At 38.0% G+C, this 22,436-nt stretch overlaps 1 protein-coding gene across 2 annotated transcripts in view; it reads right to left on the bottom strand.

Moving 5' to 3' along the window:
• Positions 1-22,436, bottom strand: part of LOC100647898 — a 413,467-nt gene that overhangs the window by 326,687 nt on the left and 64,344 nt on the right. For both annotated transcript variants that reach the window (XM_048406733.1, XM_048406735.1), the window contains exon 2: positions 12,978-13,044. The gene's annotated coding sequence lies outside the window, so the exon portion shown is untranslated. The remainder of the gene's footprint in view (positions 1-12,977; positions 13,045-22,436) is intronic.

Below are 22,436 nucleotides of genomic sequence, written 5' to 3'. Positions count from 1 at the left end.
AAATTAAACTGGCAGGTTTGTACCAAATATAACGCAAGGCATCGCGGCAGAGACCATTTTCTTTCTACACAACGTGTAAATAACGCCGAATGAAACGTTTTTTGACATTTTCGAGATAATTGCCAGGCTCGGTTGTTCTCTCCAAGTCGCTTTCTTCTTTTTTCATGCGAAAATTTCTGGTTTTTCTTTTTGTTCCCGTCTTTGTCTTATTTTCTTCTCGACTCCGAGACCAAATAATTAGACGTCCTCGTCTTTAAATTTCCGTGACGATTCCTTTCATCTCGTCCAGCTTTTTCGCATACAAAGATTGCTCTCGGCTTTACTCTTTCCGCCGAACAAATTGTTGCTTCGCGAAAGAGTACCTCGCTTTGATTTTAGAACCGTTCATTCATTTCTTCGCGAATAATTAACGGATATATGTATTGAATAAGCGGTGAATCAAAAATGACCCAGTCATTTTCTGATCGTTTAGAGTTTAGATTCTTTCAAGAAATTACGCCCTTCCTATGACTTTTTCTAACTTCAAATTCCAACAATCAATCATGTTTCAACCACACCCAATCTTTCTTCTACTCGTACAAACGCTTCCATTAATCACTAAAGAAAGTCAAAATCACCGCTGAAAACTTTGTGCAAACAGATCAATCATATTCAAAATTTAATCGATTTGTTGTTCACAATAAGCCATGTATTATGCATACTGGAAAATATTCCATATTCTATTTCAAGCCTGTCGCAATTATTTTCTTTCAACATAGACCGAAGCGCAATGCTTTGCTGGAACTCTGCTTGTTCCCTATCATTATATTCATGCAAAAAAAGTTATCTATATAACATTAGATAGCCAGAATTAAATATTTTACGACAAAAATTACGATAATTGATCAGGAGAAGTGGTTAAAGATTATCTAAATTTGAATTTAAAGGAAATTTAAATTTTTTAGAAAGTATTTTTAGAAGTTCTATGGATAAATACACACCGCGGCTGAACCAAACAACAAGGCGTTACGAAGCAATAGACCAGCCTAACTTAAATTTCAAACTACTTCTAGCAACATAAACGAGCGACACCGCAATAAATCAAACAAACAGCCCCAGGCTCATTTTCAGCATCCTTCTTTCCCTTACCCTCTTTTTTCTCGCATCTCTTTAGTTTACAAGCGTCTTCCAATCCTATCTTCTCCTCCTGCAAATTTTGGTTAGTATCCAATCATCTATCTCATTTTTTAACTCCCTCTCTCCTTCCATTCCTTCTACAGCCAGTTAATTGCCACTCAGCAGAGTCTATATATTTTACACCAGAGCTTGTGAACCAGAGAATTCATTGTAGCAACATTTGTTAAAATATTTGAAAATAGGTTGTCTAAAGAAACGAAAAAGAGAACAAAGTTAGAAACGATATGACAAGAAATCTTCTTTGTACAATTTTTCAATGTTTTAATTGCTTTCAAATATGCTTGAAGTAGAAAAAGAAGAGAAACCTATGGATTTATGGATTACATGTGTTTCTAAAATAAACAGTTGAGAAATAAAATGCAAGAAAAATAGAACATTTTTATTCAAGCTCGTGCTTTCAAGCACAGGCCGTTAGAGCTATTCGTTTTCATCAATTTTTGTGTTTTACTCAGTTGTCAGATTGTGTCGAGTTATTGAGATGGAAAGGTATAGCAGAGAGTATTATAAATAGAACTGTGCTCTATCCTGAATGCGTACGAAACATTTTCGACAAGAGAAGATATCAGCTATAAGGCAGCAAATGTAGTAGAGAAAAACAAAATAATGTTACATATGTATTATTCTCTTGCATATAAGTATATTACATACGTATAATAAGAAATTACTACACTTGGGATAACAGTACAATTCGGAATTAATAATTTCTTACAAACATTCCATATGGATCAACAATTCAGTTTATCCATGCAGGATTGATTTAATTGAAATTTTTCTTTCCACTGAAAATTGACCAGAACCAAATTACTGAACATATATGAAGGCACTCAAAAACATTCAAAAGACTCAAATACATATCAATTTCATTCCTCTTCTAAAAAATTGTCACCTTTTTTTCTTACATGTCACAGTTTCAAGTGATAAACTTGAAGTATCCAGCTCTCCAAGACGCATACAAAACTCGATCTCTTTGGCGTGCGCCTTTCGCGCAATTTTACCTTATTCCTGCGATGAAGGATCAACCCGGGGTTCCCGCGTTTCGCTATTTTTACCACGGTAGGTATATTGATATACGAGCGGGCAGAGATGCCCATAAATCTACTGGATAGCTAGAGTCGAACGTGACCCGGGAGAATAAAGGTGCTGGTAAAGGTGACGACCAGTGACGTGGAGTGTTAGATCACGACGCCGGTTACGGTCGACGTCGCGGGCCACGAGATCGAAAATTCGATTCGACGATCGTGTGCGAGTTTCCGTGCGAACAAGGAGTTTCCGTATCCAGAGTTGGTCGCGAGAAAACCCTCGACCACTTTACGCGGACCCGTGGCAATCTTATTGAAACTTTCCACGGCTGAAACGTTATGCCGGAAGTTTCTAAGTCCGCAGGAAGAGGAGCCGAAACCTGACGATCCGATCGCGACAGTTCGCGACGACAAATTGTCGAATGGATTCCATCGAACCAACCAGCAGTAAGATTCTCTATTGGTCTTGGAATGTGTCGAAGGAAATCGGCAATTGTTGCAGCGGGAAGTGACTTGGGCTGGTTTAATAATTTTTCTTCTAACCTATCCTTTTTTCAATACGTTTTTAAAACGAAGTTAAGAGATTGTTTACTATAAGTGATTAAAGAATTAAAGAAATATAAGTGATTAAAAAGAATTCACCATAAAAAATAAAAATTAGATTGAACAGAAATCACAAAGAAATGATATAGAATTCTTTTATTATTACGATATTGGTATGGTACTATTGGACGATCTGTGTCTTTATGGAGGTGGTGGTATCGTGTTTTCTGATCGGAATATTTCTTAAGGACATATCTCTTTCTTATTTTCGTAGAGAGAAAACTATTGTAAATAAGAAATATGTTTTTATTCAGACTTATATGTAGACAATAGATATAATTTAAAAGCAATTGTACTTGCCAATCATACGAAGATTAGTTGCCTCAGGGCATGGCCCGAAGTTATTTCTGACCCTATTTTACTTCTAGTGCTATCCCAATTTTAAATATAACTTTTTAAATATAGCTAAATATAGCTAGCTAAATATACCAGCTGACATCGATTGAGAACATAAATGATGACAGAACGTCTTTTTAAATAGAAAATTAAAGTGACGTATGGGGATAAAGAAATAAATAAAGAGATAGAGGCTACGAAGGGGAGTTTTTTTACAGCTGTTCTATTTCTGGAATTATTGGGGTGGTTGATATTCTTTGGGAGAAAGCTCACGCTTGATCGAAGAGGGAGTAGATCACTGACCCCAGACTATATACCAGAACATCTTTGGTATTCTAAATAGGAAGAAGTTAACGATACAGAGTTTATGATTTTGAGGAACATGTAATAAGATGGTAATAAACTTTGTTATGGAGTCAGAGGTGGAGGAGATTATAAGGACAACTTTATCCTCTTAAATGGAACAGCTGCCTTTTACGATAGTATTCCGTAAAGTGAAGAATTTTAAGAACGTAAAAAATCTTGAGATGGTAAGTACCTATGATACTCTTCCCTTGACCCACTATGGTAAATTTAAATTTAATTAACAAAATTAACATAGATTTCAAGATTATATTACGTTATACCAGCGACTGTGATTTTTATCTACAAATATCAAAAGTAGGTCTTCAAATTCTTCGAGAAATTCCGAATTTTTTAGAAAAAGTAAAATGAAATGAAATTGTACTTCGACGAATCTTTGAAGACGCCAAACGCAATAATATTCCGCAAATTCACATTTTCTACTGAACACAATTAAAAAAAGAAAAAATATAGGAATATAGGTCACACTCTAAATATTACAATAAATACTTTACTTCGGATATTTTGTATGCTTTCTTTACTTATCTGCATTCTGTACGTTTGTACATATTTAAATTAATAGTTTAAGTAGATTTGCAGTATAATTCTTCCCCGGATAATTCAGCGTATATCGGTTTCTGAAAACATAGCGGACATCCCTTTGCTCGCAAAGGGAACGCAATTACACTTGACGTGATCAACGTGAAGAAACGAATTCCGACAGGAAAATCTCAGCTCCGTTACTTTTATTTCAGACACCGGACGAAGCTGGAGGATTCACGTAAAAGACGTCGTGGCAGACGGCGACGGATAATCTCTGACAGGAAGTAATGTATCCGGTTGAAATCTGGCTTCAGCAAAGGTAAAGTATGCCACAGCATTTCTAGAAGAAAATGTGCGGGTTTATAGATGAGATCAATGATATTGGAAGTTTCTTGAGTCCAAGTTTCGGACGAATCTTCCCGTTACCGTTATCTGGTGGTTCGTTTTTATTAAAAATCATCTTGGCACTCCTGTACTGACAAAATGTCATTTGCTAGAAATATGAATCTTCTCAGCGATACGTATGCATATAATCGTGAAAAAATTGCTGAAATTCTTATCTGTGTAATAATTGAATGAGCATTCAGACGTTACAGTGTCGGTGTACGTTTTATTTTCATTCGATTGAATATTTAAACGCCGTTTGCAATTTCATAAACCGTGTAAAGTTTATACAGAATGTTCAGAGATTTTGTGTTCAAACCTTATCAGTATGTTCTATAGCTAAAAATAAAACTAAAATGTCGTATACCGAAAAGTTCATAAATGTTTTATCAAGAAGTTATAACAAAAGTATCGAACGTAAAGCTATACATACTTATGTATGCATTTCGAAGTGTCGTGGCTTTATATCGATACAAATTTCGCATTGGTATAGTATCGAATTTATTACAGACCGAATTTCATGGCGATTTTGTCTCATTCTTTCGCATGCAATTTTGATTGTAGCGATCAATTTACAAATCAGGACAAAAATGAAACGAAACAGCGTACGTTTGTCGTCGTAAAATAGAATCATGCACGTACATAAACAGTAAACATATATATCTCAAAACAACACGTACAATGAACAATTTATCTTATCTTATCCTGTACTAAATTTAGAGAAGAAAAGAGTATCGACGTACATTTCATACTTTCGTTGTAACTTTCTAATTAATTATTTTAGGAATTTCTCTTGCATGCCACATTTTAGTCTTATTTTAACCTATTACTTACTTTATTTATTTTACCACACTAGCAAAGTTTAACGTTAAATTTCTGCATAGCCTAGTTAATATTTCGCAGATCGTTATATAAATTTATAACAGCGTGGGTACAATATGAAATTTCGAAATTGCCTGTATACCATATTGTCTATGAATGTATAAGAGAATCTTGTAAATTCTAAATTTTTTCAGCAGCTGTTTAATTTCAGGGATATTTGTTCACCCAATGTATACTATAACCATACTAGATAAAAATATTTTTTCTACCTTTATACTATATTATATATTACGTTACATCATTTCTGTCGAGTATTTATTTCGTTCCTCTGTTGAATAAAATATTTTACGTTGAAAAATGACAAGAAAATGATCGCGACATTACTAAGTAAATATAGGATTAAATGCATTTTCCTGTGGATCCATAACAGAGCAGCGAACAGCAGAGATAAAGGATCAGGCATCGAATATTAGTTTCGAACTGCATACGTCAAGAAGTTGGTTCTTACCTATAAGCATTCTGACAGAACTTTCTGCTAGTACATGTAGAACTTCCATAATTTAACGGCATTACAAATGAACCAAACTTTCCGGCTGACTTAATACCTAATCTCGAACTAGCAAAACAACGGTTTATCGATCATTTCGTTCAGTTCTCGACGAGATGCCGGAATTACCCTGTTACAAACCGTGAACGAAACAATCGTTGGCGAGTGCCAGAAGCGGATATCGTTCTAGCGATTTTTCACCAAAAATTCCACCGAAGAATTTGACGTAACAACATTTTACACGTGAAAAACGAACGAAACGAAAAATGATAGAAAAAAAAGGAAAATAAAAAAAACACCGACCGTAGTAACAACACGAATTCAATTAACATTACCTATGGAGCATGGAAGTTGTCGTTGGCAACGCCACTCGCATGTATGCGCGCGTCAATCACGCAGAAATTGCGCTTCTCTGTGAGCTTCCGGCCACGAAACTTTTCATATTCCGTTCGCATCGAACTCGAAAATCCACTGGCGTATGAAAAACCAACGGCGATCGCTGCAATTCTCCTGGACTTCGGTGACTTTTCAGATTTTTCCACGAAAACCGCTTAATCGAGGCCGAAAGAGACTCGATGGCGATCGATCTTCTTACGAGGAACGAGATGACATTAAAATTTCAAGCGGAAAGTTTCTCTGGCCGGGGTTGAATCGGAATCGAATTTCTGCTTGAACACAGGACGAAATATATAGGTCTGGAGTCGCGAGACCGAGCAACCTACAGCATTTTTCGGATCGACGAGAAGATGAAAGTAGCGAGTTTGCTCGCAGCGAGATTACGTCTTATCTTGCTCACCTCGGATGATATTATGTTATCGATGCGGCGGATATCGATTCTATTTCGCTTCGAATGCGTTGTCAAATAAGCGCGACGTGACTCGTACAAAATAATGGTTCACCGTAATCTTATTCCTCGAGATAAGTAAAAATTTTGTTTCGAATATCAGAGGAATTAGCGTGATTATTTATTTACGAGCGACTACGTTTCTACTGTTAGAAATGTGCGTAAGAATCGGGCGTCCGAAATTAGAGTATGGAGGAAGAGCGAACAGATAATTTGCTTAAAACGAGAGAAAGATATTGCGTGTTGCTTCACTTTATTTTGCGTTACATAGCACTCTATATTTTAGAATTCTAATTGTACAGAATTTTAATCCTTAGAAAATTCGCCATCTACAAATTGTAAAATTAGCTAAAATGAAACGCTATAAAATAATATTTTTTGTTCAATTTCCATTTCAAATTTTATATTAAAGTTTTTGTTGCCTGACAATTGGTGAATATTATCCGTGAAAAGTTTTGAATATTCAATGAGCAGTGAAGCGAACCAATTGTTATTAATTTTACAAATGAAGAAGCGGAGGAAGCTGAAAATGGTTGGCAGGATGAAAGAAGCCACTTCCGTTTGAAGTTTTCCGCTTGTGTACAAACAAAATGACAGAGGCATGGAAATACATATTTTTTTAACCAACTTACTTTTAATCAACTTACTTTGAAATCTCTCTTCGAGTCACTTGAAACCTACAAACGTACATAAATCTCGTCATTCGCTAAAAGAACAATCGTCAATATTCAGGTCATCATCCTAAATAATAAATACGAAGATGCATATGAAAATAGAAAACATATTATTTGGGGGGGTAAATGTTAACCCCTCGATATTGATATTGCATTTCATCACATATTAAACGCAGTCGATATTCCACTTGGCAGACTGCTTCTTTGAATTATTGAACTTTCAAATATATTAAATAAACACACAAATATATATAAACATATATATGCATATACATAATATATATATACACATATATATAACACATATATAAACATATTACAATTATATTACATATTACAAAAATATTTAATCATTTCCAAGGGTAAATAGTATCTGTCGTGCATTAATATCGTAGATTAAGAGGAGTAGAATTAATTCTATCCATATCTGGCATAAAATCTTCGATTTGGCAAGCGATCTCGTTCGAAAATCAAATTTTAAAGCGTCTCTAATATTCCATCTTATACCTGAAGAATCTTGTCGGAAACAAATCCCATTCTGCGTAGTTTTCACGATCACCTACGTAAGAACATGTTGAAAGTAAGAAGATATTCCGTTTTCGTTGCCAAAAATTGATTAAAGTTGCGCGCAATTTTCGTCGCTGGATGAACGCGATGTTCAGAAAGATTACTAAATTTAGCAAAGCCAAAGTGGCTCGATAACAGCAATCGAGCTCGAGCCACTCCTGTCTGTCGATGGTCTTCAATCTTCTCCAGGCCACCAAAATAAATCGAAGACAATAACCAGAACTTCCTGTAGGTCGTCGAACTTTGTACTTCTTCGTGATTTACGAGAGTTCTTATCATCTGTCTAATCGCGCAATTTTATTGGTTAAGAAAGATTCCATTATGTTCTTCAAATCCACTTCCGATGTTGATTGAAGTTATAATTGCTCCGAAATTTCCCTCATTTTAAGATAAAGTAATCATATGCCGAATTTTCTAATTACTTCGGACTTCCTATGATTTATTATCAAGCGGTTTTGACTTTGCTCAATTTCCAAGACTATGAAACGAGTTTTTAATTTACCGTCAACACGACTAGAGGAAATAAGGAACGACGCGGAAGGTTACGGTCTGATTTAGTCATCTGTTACGAAATCGACACTATTGATCGATCGTGTAAATTTGTTTCAATAAGTTGTGAGTAATATGATCTTTCTTAACCTACAAATGACAATCAACGATATCTCAACTTCGATGATGTAACGTAATCAAATGATCTTCAGCACTAACAATACATTCTCAATTACAATCCGTGACTCAGAAATAATTATATTAAAGGAGAAACGATGATAACAGTTTAGCATTTGGTAGGTTTTTCAATTTATTGAGTTTATAAAAATAACAATCAAATAAACATAATCAACCAAGGAAAGTATGAAAGTAAAGTATGAAAAGGTGAGTCAAGAATTAATTAAAGCAACGAAGCGCGACGGGCTGAAACGGGAGGAAAGAATTTTGAAACCGTGGTTTGTCTGGTACCGCGACGAACGGAGCGTGATACGTTAACGCGTTCTAACTCGGCTCGGTGGGACGAATTCCAATCCCCTGAAACTTAATTAAAGTAAGCGAAAGAAAGGAATTTCTGACAACATTTAATCGCGTGTGCAGAATGTATAGGCCTCTCTGCCAGCGACTTCGTGCACCACCGTCAGATGAAATACCTTCAAAGGTTCGACCATGCCCCTATTTCACCAAGATTACCGAAAACATATGGGACACGTCAAAAAAGAAATGTGGAAACTAGGAACCCAGTCAAAAATATGCTAACGGTCTCGCCGCTACCGGCAGCGCGACGCCGATTCTTTGAAGTTCCTCCTATTTCCACCCTCTTTCCCTCTTGAATTTCCTCTCTTGCACGCTCGCCTTCTTCCGTGTTGAAATCTCCTTTGCCATGGTAGACCTTCGGTTATGCAAAGCGCCGGCAAAGACAATCTATCGTCGTACGATCAATCGATGAAAATAGAAGGAACAACGCACGTGGGGTTAGACGTACATTCCACGAGATCAAGGAAGTATTTGAAAATGTGAACCACGTAAGTAACCGTGGAGTTTGTTCCAAGTATGTGGAAAGTTCCGGGGTAAATTTTCACGTTCTTCTGGTGTACGATCTTCATAAGCTCCGATGGAATATCCCGAAAGAAGAGAAAGCGGAATGCCGGAGGTTGCTTTAAATCAGCTTTTAATGGCAAACGCATCGGCCAATGACCAAACTTCCTCGACTACCACCTCGCTCTCTTCAACTTTCCAACTATTCGATACCTTGTAACTCGGAAATTTAGAACCGACGAACTAGTAATTTTGTAAACTCGCCAACTCGCTCGAGGTTTACTTTCATTCCGCTCGAAATCACGACCGCTTGTAAACCTGGCCGCGAAATCTTCGCAAGTTGGGGAGTCCGCGATTGTTACCCAAATTTGTTAGTTTTTCCCCGGTTCTCCAGCGATCGTACGAAAATTCCTATATCTCCATATATAATTTTGTTAAATAGATGCTTGAAATTATACATCCATTTATTTACAAATGTAGAATATTGAATAATAGAATTATGACTAACGCGGAAAATGATCATTACATTCGTACGAATTACACAAATCATGAATAATTAATTATCCTTGAAACGCAAAACTAATTATTAATTGCGTTATTCGAGGGTAGTCTGTAATTCGTAAAACTTTCCGGAAGCGAAACCGGTTCGCAGAGACTGAGAAGCGGAACTAGATGAATCCAGTCGTTTCATAACTGCGATGCTTGCACGGCTGTTCGGTTTCGTCCAACTTTGAAATAGCGCGTCTTTGAAATACGTTCGGTGCCTTGTCTCCTCTAATAAATGTCGGCGGTTTGATGGCTGTTAATAAGATTACGCTTTTGATCTGATCTACTTAGACGTTTGACATGAATTATCTCGAAAATGAAATTTCCGTCGCTTGAATCACAAATCTGAATTCGTTTATTCCTTAATACTTTTTTAAACAAATATGCCGATTCAGGAAAGCAAAATTGTCCGCGAATACCGTGACACATCCGTTTGAGTATCTTACGTAAAATATCGATCTGAAAGACCATTATCCTGAATTCAGGAATTTAGTTTTCGAAAAAGTTTCGTGACAATGGCACAGAGCGGCAAAGTGCAAGAACGAGCAAACAACAATCGCGTAGAGAAAACGAGAAGGAAGCAGGAGCGGATAAAAAAGAGCAATGAAAGAATCTAGAGAAAGAGAGGATGAGAGGCGAGCCCTGTCGCGTTATTTACTCGCATGGCACTTGACGTCAGTCTCGTTTCCCGGCTCTCGTCGCCGGGACACAGGGGATTCGATTTCGCGGCCCGTGCAAGTAGAAGCGCAAGTAAATTACGCCGGCGAAGTAATAAACTAGAGTGCACGGCAGAGTTGCACGATACGCAGCGATACCCTTTCGCGCGACATTTCGAATAAATACTTCTCGTAAAACACGCGCCGATCCGCGCACGCTCTTGATCCGCTGTATGATCCGCTGCTTGATGCGCGACAGAGCACACACATACCTCGTCGTATCCAGTCGAATCGAATCGAATTCGGCCTGGCAAGAAGAAATCTCCTTTCTTTATTCTCCTTCCTTAGTGTGTATCTACGTAATCATGGAAGACGATTCGATCCAAGGGAATGCAAATACGAAGGAACAGCAAGACGAAGTACGATCAAGATCAAGAGAAGAGCACGGAGGAAACGAATGAAGAAGTAGAAAAATCGTTCGAGCGTTTCTCTTCCTAGTCGCATGCATGATAGCGAGGCAGCTGCTGGTTGTTAACTTTGACCTTTCAACCGAAACTGAAAACTGAACGCTCGACGCATATATATATCACACACGTAGTAGTATTTGTTCGCTGTATCTCCTTTATAGAAAGTTATCGAAACATAGAAGATACAACATAATGTTGTCGAAATTCGATGCGATATTGCATATTCTTTGTATTTCGTGCTTTTACTCTAATTTTTAACGAACCTTTAAATGACCTATATACATTCTTTTACTTGATTATACCCATAGGATATATCGACGAAATTCGGCTATTAGTTTCTGGCACGCCCTGTATAAACGTGTATACACGTAGACTGGTACAGGCGCGGCTTGCGCACAACTGACACGCAGCCAGTTCGAAGTTATTCGTAATACAGAGAGATCCGACCCGAAGCCTGTTAACTTGGTGTTTGAGAGAGCACGCTAGACCTGGCTAGGGATGGATAGAGCCGGCATCCGGGAAAACTCGGCCGGATAGAGGGAAAATGTTTTGAAACAGGCCAGAGAAAAATTCATTTCGGCATTTCAAGTTGAAAATGGGACGGAATACGGTGAAAAGGAGTTTCGCCGTATGCCTGGCGAGATATTGGTTCTCTTACAGCGTGTGCGCGAGCGGGCAAGAGCTCGCGAGCCCCTGCTCTTGTGAAAAAGGAATATCGCATACAGAGGGACGGAGTTGATATTGGTCGTCCTATATACGGCTTGGTAAACCACAAACAATTTACGAACGTCCCTCCAGTCGACGCCGGAGCTGCTGCCATAAACGCACCGCGAGAAAAGTGGAAACCGCCGCTGCAGTCATGCGTTCGCAAACACCTACCAGCCTTCAGCGGCGCATTAAATATGAACATGAAAATTTATTGCCACGTCACATGGGCTTGTCAACAAATTGTTGCTACCCTACCGCTGAGATTTATTTATCAAACACAAAGATCGTTTGAACCGAGAATATCAGCAGAGGAGGTGGATGGTAAGTCTTGGGTTTTGGCAAATGCAATAGGATCATGGTGTAATAGCATGATATAAAAATAGATATCTGAAGAGGTACAAAAATTAAAGAAGAAGCGAGGAGAACGGTAAGATTAACACATAAGTTGGCAGAAAAATTACGTTTGCTTAATCTAACTTCAAAAACTCTTGCTCTTAATTATTTTAAACATACTTAAACATAGCTGGAAACTTTGCTATCTCAACCACTAAGCGTTGCTTGAGCAGACTAACTTAATAGAGTAAAGAGCTGCGTTTAGAGAAACGCGTAACTCGGCGCTGTTTCAGTTGAAACGAGCAATTTTCATTTAACTCTTCGATTCAGTAGCCGACTTGTGCAAGTTAGTTGTTAAGCAGGAGGAAATACATTGCGATTGATCTTTGAACTCTAGACGAGATTCATTAAAACGCTAACGAAATGCCGGCATAATTTTTTGCGGAAGAAGAAGCAGAGTTGAAAATGAAAAGAGCACGAGACACGAGAAACTATGACGTAAAATATTGATAGAAGAAACTAATGTAGAAGGCGTACCAAAGACCTAGTTCCTCGGCGCATGCAAAGCCGGAATATGAACCAGAGCATATTTCTCTAAATTTTTTATTAAACAGTTGGCTACCTAAAAACCTTGGCCAGTTGGTCAATGGAAAGCACACTTCGGTGCATCCTTGAAATCCGTGATAAAGTTCACTGAAACGCTTGCGAAATATCGGCGGTGTGTGTCGAGAAATTACCGGTCAAAAGGATATTTAATTTCTTTAAACCTACCCTTTCACGAGCAAGGAGAACTTTTAAAATTATGAGATTCTTTGAAATCAATCTTGACACGTAGGTCTGACTCGTCGGATCTTCATTAAGGAATATGATTTAACGTTATACATACGTGTGAAGGCTCCATTCCATAGAGGATTTTACGCTTTAAAACTTCAACCAGCTTTCAATGTACGTACCTGCAAAAAGAAAAATTATAAAATTTATCAAATTTCTGTAACAATAACAACGCTATAAAAACGAACAAAATATTCAATTGTCAGGCGCAAAATTCTCAGAGTTATTAGAGAAGAAAGTATGCTTGGAATAAAAGTATCTTTATTAAAATGTTTTCTAATCTATAGAAACGTGTATCGAGTCGCGCAAAAATAGAAAATAATTAAGAAATTCAAAATATGCTGAGTGGTTGGTTATTCATAATCGTTGCTAATATCATTGTGTACACACATTACGTATTATCTCCCAACAAGCGAACCAAACTTCCATTCAAGCCGCAGACTGCTTAAATAAGTACACGCGGACGATCGATGACGGCAGGTTATCGCGTCAACAGCAATGACAAATCGTGTGTCGAACAAGAATTCAGTCAATTAGCGATTGAACGTGAGGGTATATAACAACGCTTCGATCTGGAATATTTGGCTAAGCAAATGTCAATCATCGGCACTAATCGACAGGATTATCTAACGAGGCATCTTGGCGAAAAATATCGTCTGTGTTAAACTTAGTAAGTCATATTACGTCTTTTATATTAAACTAACTTACGAATTTCTCAATGTTCCCGCATATAATAGCGTGAACGTAATAACTGTCAATTATTATGGTACGGTGCTTTAAAATTGCACTGCCTTCTTGATCCTGAATTCTCTAACTTATGATATGAAATATATAATGTTTACCAAATAATTATTAGTTAGACGTAGAAGTCGTAATAAAAAATTATGACATTTGGTTAGATATTAAAATGAAATTTGTAGAAAAGGTGTATGAAGTTTGGATGTGTTTTGTACAAGAATTTGTTTCTACAACGCGACGATCCATTTTCCGACTCAGCTATATGACCGAACTAGGTTTACCTGCATTAATAAATCTGCTTGTCGAAATTCTGATTTCCTAAGAAGGATTTGCCGCAATAATTCAGCGTATCACTCGTCGTCAGTAAAGTCCCTGGTGCAATTTACTCCATTGGCGGGAAGAATAGGAAACGTAAAGAACAAAGCCAAGAAGGAAGCTGGAGGATTCTGAAGATGAAACGAATTCGTCTAACAATATCGTATCTCTCTGATGTACGTGAGGAGAATACCACTGGAAGACCAGAGTGGTGGTCAGCAACGAGCTGACATTCCGCATTCGAGTAATTTTCGTCGTTTCTATGAGTGTGCACCTGTCGGTGCAACTGATTCAGTTGGAAAAAGAATATAAGGTATAATACAATTTCTGTGTATAATTTAGCCAACTAAAAGCGAAGGTTCGATACATACGTTATACGATATGCATAATTTCTAGAAAATACGCTGTTCGTAAGCTTATTGTCCTGAAATTTGTATAATTTAAAATACATGTATTCAGAACTAATCAGCAGAAGAGAAAAATTTCGGCAGGAAGACAGCAGTTTTGAAAGTTTCAAGTTGCAGGTATATAACAAAGCGATGTAATAATTTACGTCAATTTCCTTTCACGTCCAGTTTCAAGTATCCGCGTCTAAAATTCTATCATCACACCATCAATTATAAATCCGAGTATCTATATAAAATCTACAGAATCAATTGGGAAAAATACCCATGCGATATTCACCCTCATTTTCAATGCAAATATCCAAAATGTGTTTGTCGGCGGTGCATAATAAACCAGAGCGATGTTTAAAAAATTGATCGACGACTCACTAACGTAACAGATCGGGCGAAACAACACCGTTCGACCGAGCCGTTTCGGGCCAAATAACGTCGATCTCATATTTTCGCCGAAATAAATTTTTCGTTACACGGCCGGGTGTCATGAAAGCGTTAAAAAACGCGTTGTTTGCTCCGCAGAAGCGCGAATAAACAATTTTATATTTCCCTCCTGTCTGATGCCCTCCCCGCACTCTTCCCTCGTGGCCGTGACGCGACAAGTCCCGCGCCCGATGTAACTTTTATTACGAGCCACCGAAATTGCAACTTTCGACGAAAACTCGCGGTTCCGCTTGTATCGCAGCCGCGCGTGAATTATCGAGGCGAGTAGAATGCCGGAACGATTTGCAGCGATTCCGGCGTTTCATTCACGGGCCAGGATTTTTGGCACGGTCTCAAAAGAGCGGACAGCACGATCGAGGATCCAGCATTCCCTCGTTCCGTCTAGCCGACCGTTACACCAGCGCCAAGTAACCACCTGACAGATCATTCGTCATGGCGGGGCTCTCGCACGTCACATACCCTTCGTGTAAACGTCTCGCAAAATTGGCAGCGTCTTCTCGTCATCGTCGCTCATATCGTCCTCTTCCCTCCTCCCTTATTCCTTTCGCTCACTGTCACGTCGTTGCTGGTCCGTGTTACTCGTTCACACGTGCGCGTCTGCATTTAGCCAAACACGTCGGATCGTGGCACACGGCGTGCCAGCGCCGACTATTAAGCCGTCGTGAATATCCCAACTTAGTATCACGGAGGAACACAGAGAGGTGGGCACGTATCGCGAGCAGCTTTTAGCCCAAGGCGGCTCTACCATTTTTAATGCTCGCGAGCTCCACCAACTGGATACCGGAGGAATGGGGTTACGTGGCCCCGGCATTCCTCGCTAGATCATGTGCGCGTTCTTGTGCTCCAGCCTGTGCAGCTGGCGTAGACCAAGAAAGAGCACGCGTTTAGGTATACGTATACTTGGTATCCGGTTTGGTGCAACTAAGAAGATGGTACGCTATGCGCAAAGACAAATCGAATATGTGGGAGTGGAATTTTTTTCTCCCCGGCTATATCTTTCGGCAAAATTGGATTTACTATTGAATCCTATTGAATTGAGATGAGATCTTTATTTAAGAAAAACCTTTATAATTGCAATTATTGAGAAAAATTAAAATTCTAACAAGGACATTAGGAAAAGAATAACAATTCTGCTTTATCAGTAGAAACGAAAATATGTATATACGAAAGTCACATTAACGAGGTACTAAATATTTTTTTAAACAAAATTCTAAAACGACTGGTCTTCGGCATAACTCACGTAGAATTACATCCGTCTGAGTAGCATAGCTGTAATACTTACTCTATACCTTCTATATAGGACTAAGGAACTAAGTTTCGTTCTTTTAAACGGATTACTTTTGGAGAGAATCTTCGGGGGGGGGGGGGGGCTGAAGGTCTTGCGTGACACAAGCGGAAATTCCCTCGGCTAACTTCTAGCTTCCGGTTATTCGAAAAAGAAACGAGGGATTAAAGATGATGGTTTGAACGCCGGCTGCTCCGACTCTACGTGTCTCGATCCGTTAACTGGTCGTTGGAAAATTACGACGGACTACTTCCGCCATTCCGAGATTATCGACGATTCTGGTTCTCGAGTATACGCGTCGTTTCAGGGGTCCGAGGAAACGACTACTCGGACAAACGAACATTTTTACGATCCTCGCGGATGCGCGACGAACAAATGTTTGCACCCGGCGACAACGCTTTAGACAAGAGCTGGGATTTATGATGCTGATACTCGGAATTGCTGTTTCGAATAAAAATAGCTGGACAGACAGATCTATCGTAAACTAAGTTGATCGACGCAAACAATCGAGTTCTAGAAATTGCAGGTCCATCGAGGAAGAATTGATTTGCAATATTTTTACTAATGATAGTACTAGCTTTGAGTACCGTTGTGAAATAGAATTTTTCAAAGTTACTTCTATGAAATCGAGCTTTAAAATTGCAATAGTTTTTAATTAAGAATTTAATCGAGATTCGTTGAAACAATTTTCGATTGTTACGCTGTTCCGTAATAGGGGTTATGAAATTAAAGTAGTAGGAGAAGCGCATATGGTGTGACGATTACAATTATTGAGATATTGGGAAAGATGCCAAGAAATTTCGACCAGAGATTTGTTGAATCACGTCCTCGTGTTTTCGATGTGTCTCTGAATGTGAGGAAGCTTTGCCAAATTCCTTAACCAAAACGTGTGAAATATTCTCTTAATCTCTTATTTCTTCAATGTGGTATTTACTCTGTCTTGAATAATAAAATATAATATATATATATATATCTTTAATATTCTTATGAAGAAAACAATTTTATATCTCCAAGGTATTTTCATAAAAAATATTTAGACTAACTTTCGTTATAGTTAGACCGCAATTTCCATTTCCTTTTCTCAATACTAATTTTATCATGCATATCCATCTCCATGTATAAATACTTATCTCTTGCCTACCAAAACTATCCAAAACAGCTTTCCTTTCGCATTACCCGACCACAGTCAGCATAAACTCATACAGCCGATTCCATTCTCAGATTTATCTTGTCGAGTCGGCACGGCTTCGAACCGCTGATAAAGTCTGCTGGAAATGAGCTACACCTGGCGATAGTCGTCTCCTCGTTCCGGAACGAAACTATTGGCCGCGGTTAAATGTGACTCGGGAGATCATAATTTCGCAAAAAGGATTAAGCTCGAAGAACATTACGAGCTGGGCAGACTGTCGGCGAGAAATTACGGACGAGATAATATTGGAAATATAAAGCTTCCGCCGTCTCGTCGCGACAGGTGGTGCTCGCCCTTTCTTTTTTTCCGCCTGCCGGAGATGACAATTAATTACCGCGAGGAAAATGATGACAGCACGCACGTCCTACGTACACGTTTATTTCTTTTTTTTCCTTTCATTTCGTTCCTCCCCGGCATGCATCCTCCGCGATCTCGATGTTCCATTACCGAGGATTTCTAATTAAGCGGAACTAACAGCACGGGCAAATCTCTTTGAACGTGTGTGCGACGTTTTGTCCTGACGGAAGACGACACGGTAAGATGTGTCCGTGGGAAAAAAAGAGTTTGCGTTCAGTGAGAGAAAACGAGAATTGGGAGTAAGTGGATGGATATGCTGATGTAGAGGCCATCTGTTTTAATTTCGTTCGCAGATTATGATCGCGAAGTTATGTCACGTACCTACGCGCTGCGGCAGGTACAGAAATGATACATTTCTGGGAGATGTAATATATTGAAGTTAGGTTTTAAAGCAGCATCCTTTACGATCACGGAATCTCTACATCTCGCTCTCTTTGCATACCAATGATTTTAAAATAGTTCGTTTGGTATACTCTGGCGTATATAATATTTTTCTGCGATTCATATTTATATATTTTATATACGTAGGTATGTATTTATAATTATTTGTAATTATTTGAAACATTATTATGTAATAAATATGCAAATAATATACATACTGAAAGTAAATATTTCGAAGTTAATTTTCATTGCTCTTTTAGTACTACGAATAAAATTTCATTTAAACGCGTTGTTTTAAATTCTGTCCTCTTTAATGCGAACTTTGACTGTATAAAAAGCGCATGTATTAATAGAAGCCATAGTGATTGTACGTTGATTGCATAGCGTGAAGCTGCGCAGACGATCGAAGAGCAGAAAGAAAAAACGGGCGTTAAATATAGCTGGGTGAAATGAAAGGGACGAAAAGCGAAAAATCTTCGGAACACTTCTCATTTCACCAAATATAGATTTTAGGATACATAACTCAGAAAAATGCGGAAACGATAAAATAGCGTTATTGCTAGAATATCAGATTTATATAATGATTAAATTAAATTACAGAATAAAGATTTTTCTCTTTATCATAATTTGAACAGTATGAACCCATCGAATTTAACGATTCTAAAAGTCCATTCTTTCCTCTAAGCCACTTTGCAAGAAATTGGGACCAAAAGTATCATAAAATCTGTCGAATAATCGTTGCCAGACTTTTCTAACTGGACAATAAACGTTTCGCAGGATCACCTATAGCCAGAATGAAAAACAGAACGAATTCGTGTTATGGGAACGTAAGACGTTTATATAAAATCGTGTCGTAACATTATAACCAACGTTCGATTCGGCAGTAAAAACTCGACCGATTCTCGATGCTCGTTAAAATTGACTCTCGAACTCAACTTCGGCCGTTGACCTGTGCAACTTTCAGAATATTCGAGGATTATACATCGAATTTTCCGCAAATCTAATGTTACCCTTACCTGATTACTCATTCCGTCGTTTCTTTCAGTCATGAATTTCATAATTTATTTGATGAGTTATGTCAAACCACAGTTCTATACCCTAATCCACTGAAAGATTAGTGCATAGCATAGAGGACATCCTATTAAAACTTATAAACTCCTAAATATATGATTTGCCAAATTGATCAAATTATTGAATTTTATTGCATTATTGCATTATCGCTGGAAGATCTTACTTTCAGATTTCTATTCGTAGATACAGAAATAAAAAGTAACATTTTTTCGAAAAGTACTTCGAAAAACGGACACTCTATTTTACAAACAATGAAATAATAACACAACTGCAATTAAATGCGGCAAAATCTTTCTTATACCTGGTAGTACTTCAATATTCTAAAATCTGCCATTCAAGTCATTCATTGTATTTAACTATTTACTTAATCTTTTCCTAAAACATACATAGAAGTGCTCGATTCTTATTACATATTCGTCGCAAAAACAGCCACACATACGGATGAAAATATATCTGTAAAATTATATAAATGCTTGGAAATATCGATTTATTGCAAAGAACGGGCAATTTTTAAATTCTCGGGATACTAGGAATTCGAACATTTCATTAAAAGTACAAAACGCATTGTACCGGATGATGGAACAGCCAGTGCAAACCGAAACGTAATTCAACGTTTAATACGATTTCGTTAAAAAAAAGCCACCACGTTGGAAAGAAACGAAGTCTGCTCGTGCATAATTTAATTAAACGAGTTTATTCATCACAGGACGTGCACCAGCGCGGAACTAAAAACTTCATTCGATATGCGAAATGAGGATTATAACTACTTGCTGCCCGAAATACGGGGAGCACGATACACGATGGTATTATCGACACTGTTCGAGAGTCCATCCATAACGCGATTGCGTTTGCAATGTGACGTGATTGCCAATGAAACAATCCTCGTTAATGTAAAAATAATTCTTCGAACAAAATTAGCCAATATTTTAACCGAAAATTTTTCCTTCCACAACAATCGGAGCTCTGTCGAATTATTATTTGATAATGATAAACGACCTGAATTTTATCAGCTCACTAATTAAAAGTGATACGTTTTCTGCATTTTTAAGAAATATTTAAAAGATTTCAGTCTAATGCACGACCTAATTTACTTATTCGTCCTTTTTTATTGTCGTATCACGCCAACACTATTTTAGCTATCTACAATACACGAAATTCTTTATACCTGTCCAAAGAAAATATATGATGTGGATTTGAATTAGATTTAATACATTAGTAAGGACGGAAATGAAATTAACATTAATTAATTAAAGTTAGTGATCTAAATACGCTCTCCCTAAAAAGAAAAAAAAATAATTTGCGTGATTGAAAACCCGAATAGCTAAAAATTTGTGTTTTGAAATATTTATTTTTGACCCTTTTCCTCAATCTTACTTCTTTTGAAAATTTTACGCTAAAGTCTTATTTATACTTTGTAGAACTACTCATTTACAGTGTATCCTACCCTAAACGAGAAATCCCAGGTTCGTTGTAACGCAATTTTCTTTGAAAATTTTTCCAAAATTGTAGAAGTTTTCTAAGCTGCGTTCGTTTCGCCGGCTACGCAATTTCTACTCTACCGTAAGTATCGTGTTTTTCAACGATATAAAAAAAAAAGAGTAACGTGGTTGGCGTGAAACTTCCAACGGATGTATTATGTCCAAGGGAGCTGTCAGGCTACGAAAATGGTTTCGTCGCAAGAGGCACGAGGGAGATTTTAAGGTGTAAACTCGCGAAACAACGAGGCCAGAAAGGAGGAAGGCAAATTAGAAAGTCGCCAGCCGCCTTCGGAGAACGCCGTGAGCTACGTGCAACTCTAACGTATGCCCCAATAAAAAAAAAAGTTCAGTGAATCCATCGAATGTATGATTATATAAATATTAGTGTTATACAAGATTTTCCGGTCGATATTTTCCAATTCTGTATTTTGTAAGAATCCTAACTTCCATTTTATTTCTCTCGAGTCTAGCTTTTTGTAATTTAATTGAATGAACATTGTTTGTATCGCGATGAAGTCGGACACTTATCAATAGTGCAATACATCTTAATTTGGAAAAGTCAACGTGCGTATACATATAATTACTTAAAGCGTGACGTCGTTGGTTGACTCCTTAAAAAACGAAGTCCTTGATGAAAAACCTTTATTCTATACACTTCATACGCCATCCCCTATCGCACGAGGAAACTTTTTCCGCGCCTAATTTTCACGGATCTTTCGCGTTTTCGGACATGGAAATTCTATACGTTTCTTTCGACGCGGCAAATTAACGCTGGAACAGCGTCACAGCGAGCTGAACTGTACAGCCAACAGCGGCGCGACTAAAAATCACGGTTGCAGCATTTACGTGAAAGACAAGAGGAGGATAAAGAGTCACGCTTCGAGGCTCCCTCCATACGAGAGAGAACTATGCTCAAAGTATTTAAACGTCGAGCACATCGTCGAAAGAGATAAAGGGGAGCAGGCTTTGCTGAAAGAATTTCGTGGAAGTTGAATAGAGTGCGAAGAGAAAGAGGGTGAAGGATTAGAGAACAAGCTGCAGGAGAAAAGGAGCTTACCGGAGCCCGGTTGAAAGTGCTGATCGTTTGGTGCCCTATTACTTTGAGAATAGGAAATTATCAGCGCCTACTGCAAGGGCAACCCAATGTTTCGAGACGGAAAAATATCTCTGGTCCTCTGTTTTCGAAGAATAACCGATTAATCTACTTACCGCCATTATCGTCGATTCGATAGAATTCCTTATTCTTTCTCAGGTTATTCTCTTAGGAATATTGTAGTAAAAGAACAGCACGGAAGATGGGAAATATGAATAAATAGCTTGGCAAGTTTTGGAAGTTGATGGAATTTATATTTGTCTGTTTGAAGATAAGAAGATTTTATAACAGAACGCTTTGCCTTTTCTTTTTAGTACCTTCTTAATTCAATATAACGAAGATCGTGTCTACTGAAAGAATAAACGATCGCTTTAACAAACTCATAAACTCGCTAAATATTTTGAATGGCGTACGAAATCTTCAATCTCTTAGAACCACAAATTTACTTTGACATTCAGAACAACCCATCTCGCACTGCCTGGTTGAACCAACGCAACGTTTTAAAATATCGTCGGTCAAGCACGTCCAATGAATCGAGTATCGATACAGTCGGTCACCCTCGAGCAGCACAGTGAAATATACGGAGTAGACGCTACTTTCAAAGATTTTCCGATGGTTAGCTGCTAAAATGTGTCCAAGTACTTTGACGCTTGATGTTCTCGAAGTCTTTGCGAGAAGTGTCCACTTTCCGATGGCATGCCTCACTTTTACGAACCAACGAACTGAGGAGAAGAAAGAAGAGGCATGGAAAGGGTGGGGAGGGAG

This window comes from Bombus terrestris, chromosome 6 (genome assembly GCF_910591885.1).
Source record: "Bombus terrestris chromosome 6, iyBomTerr1.2, whole genome shotgun sequence".
Taxonomy (NCBI): Eukaryota; Metazoa; Arthropoda; class Insecta; order Hymenoptera; family Apidae; genus Bombus; species Bombus terrestris.
The sequence above is the reverse complement of the archived record's forward strand: the minus strand, read 5'-3'. Positions and strand labels throughout refer to the sequence as shown.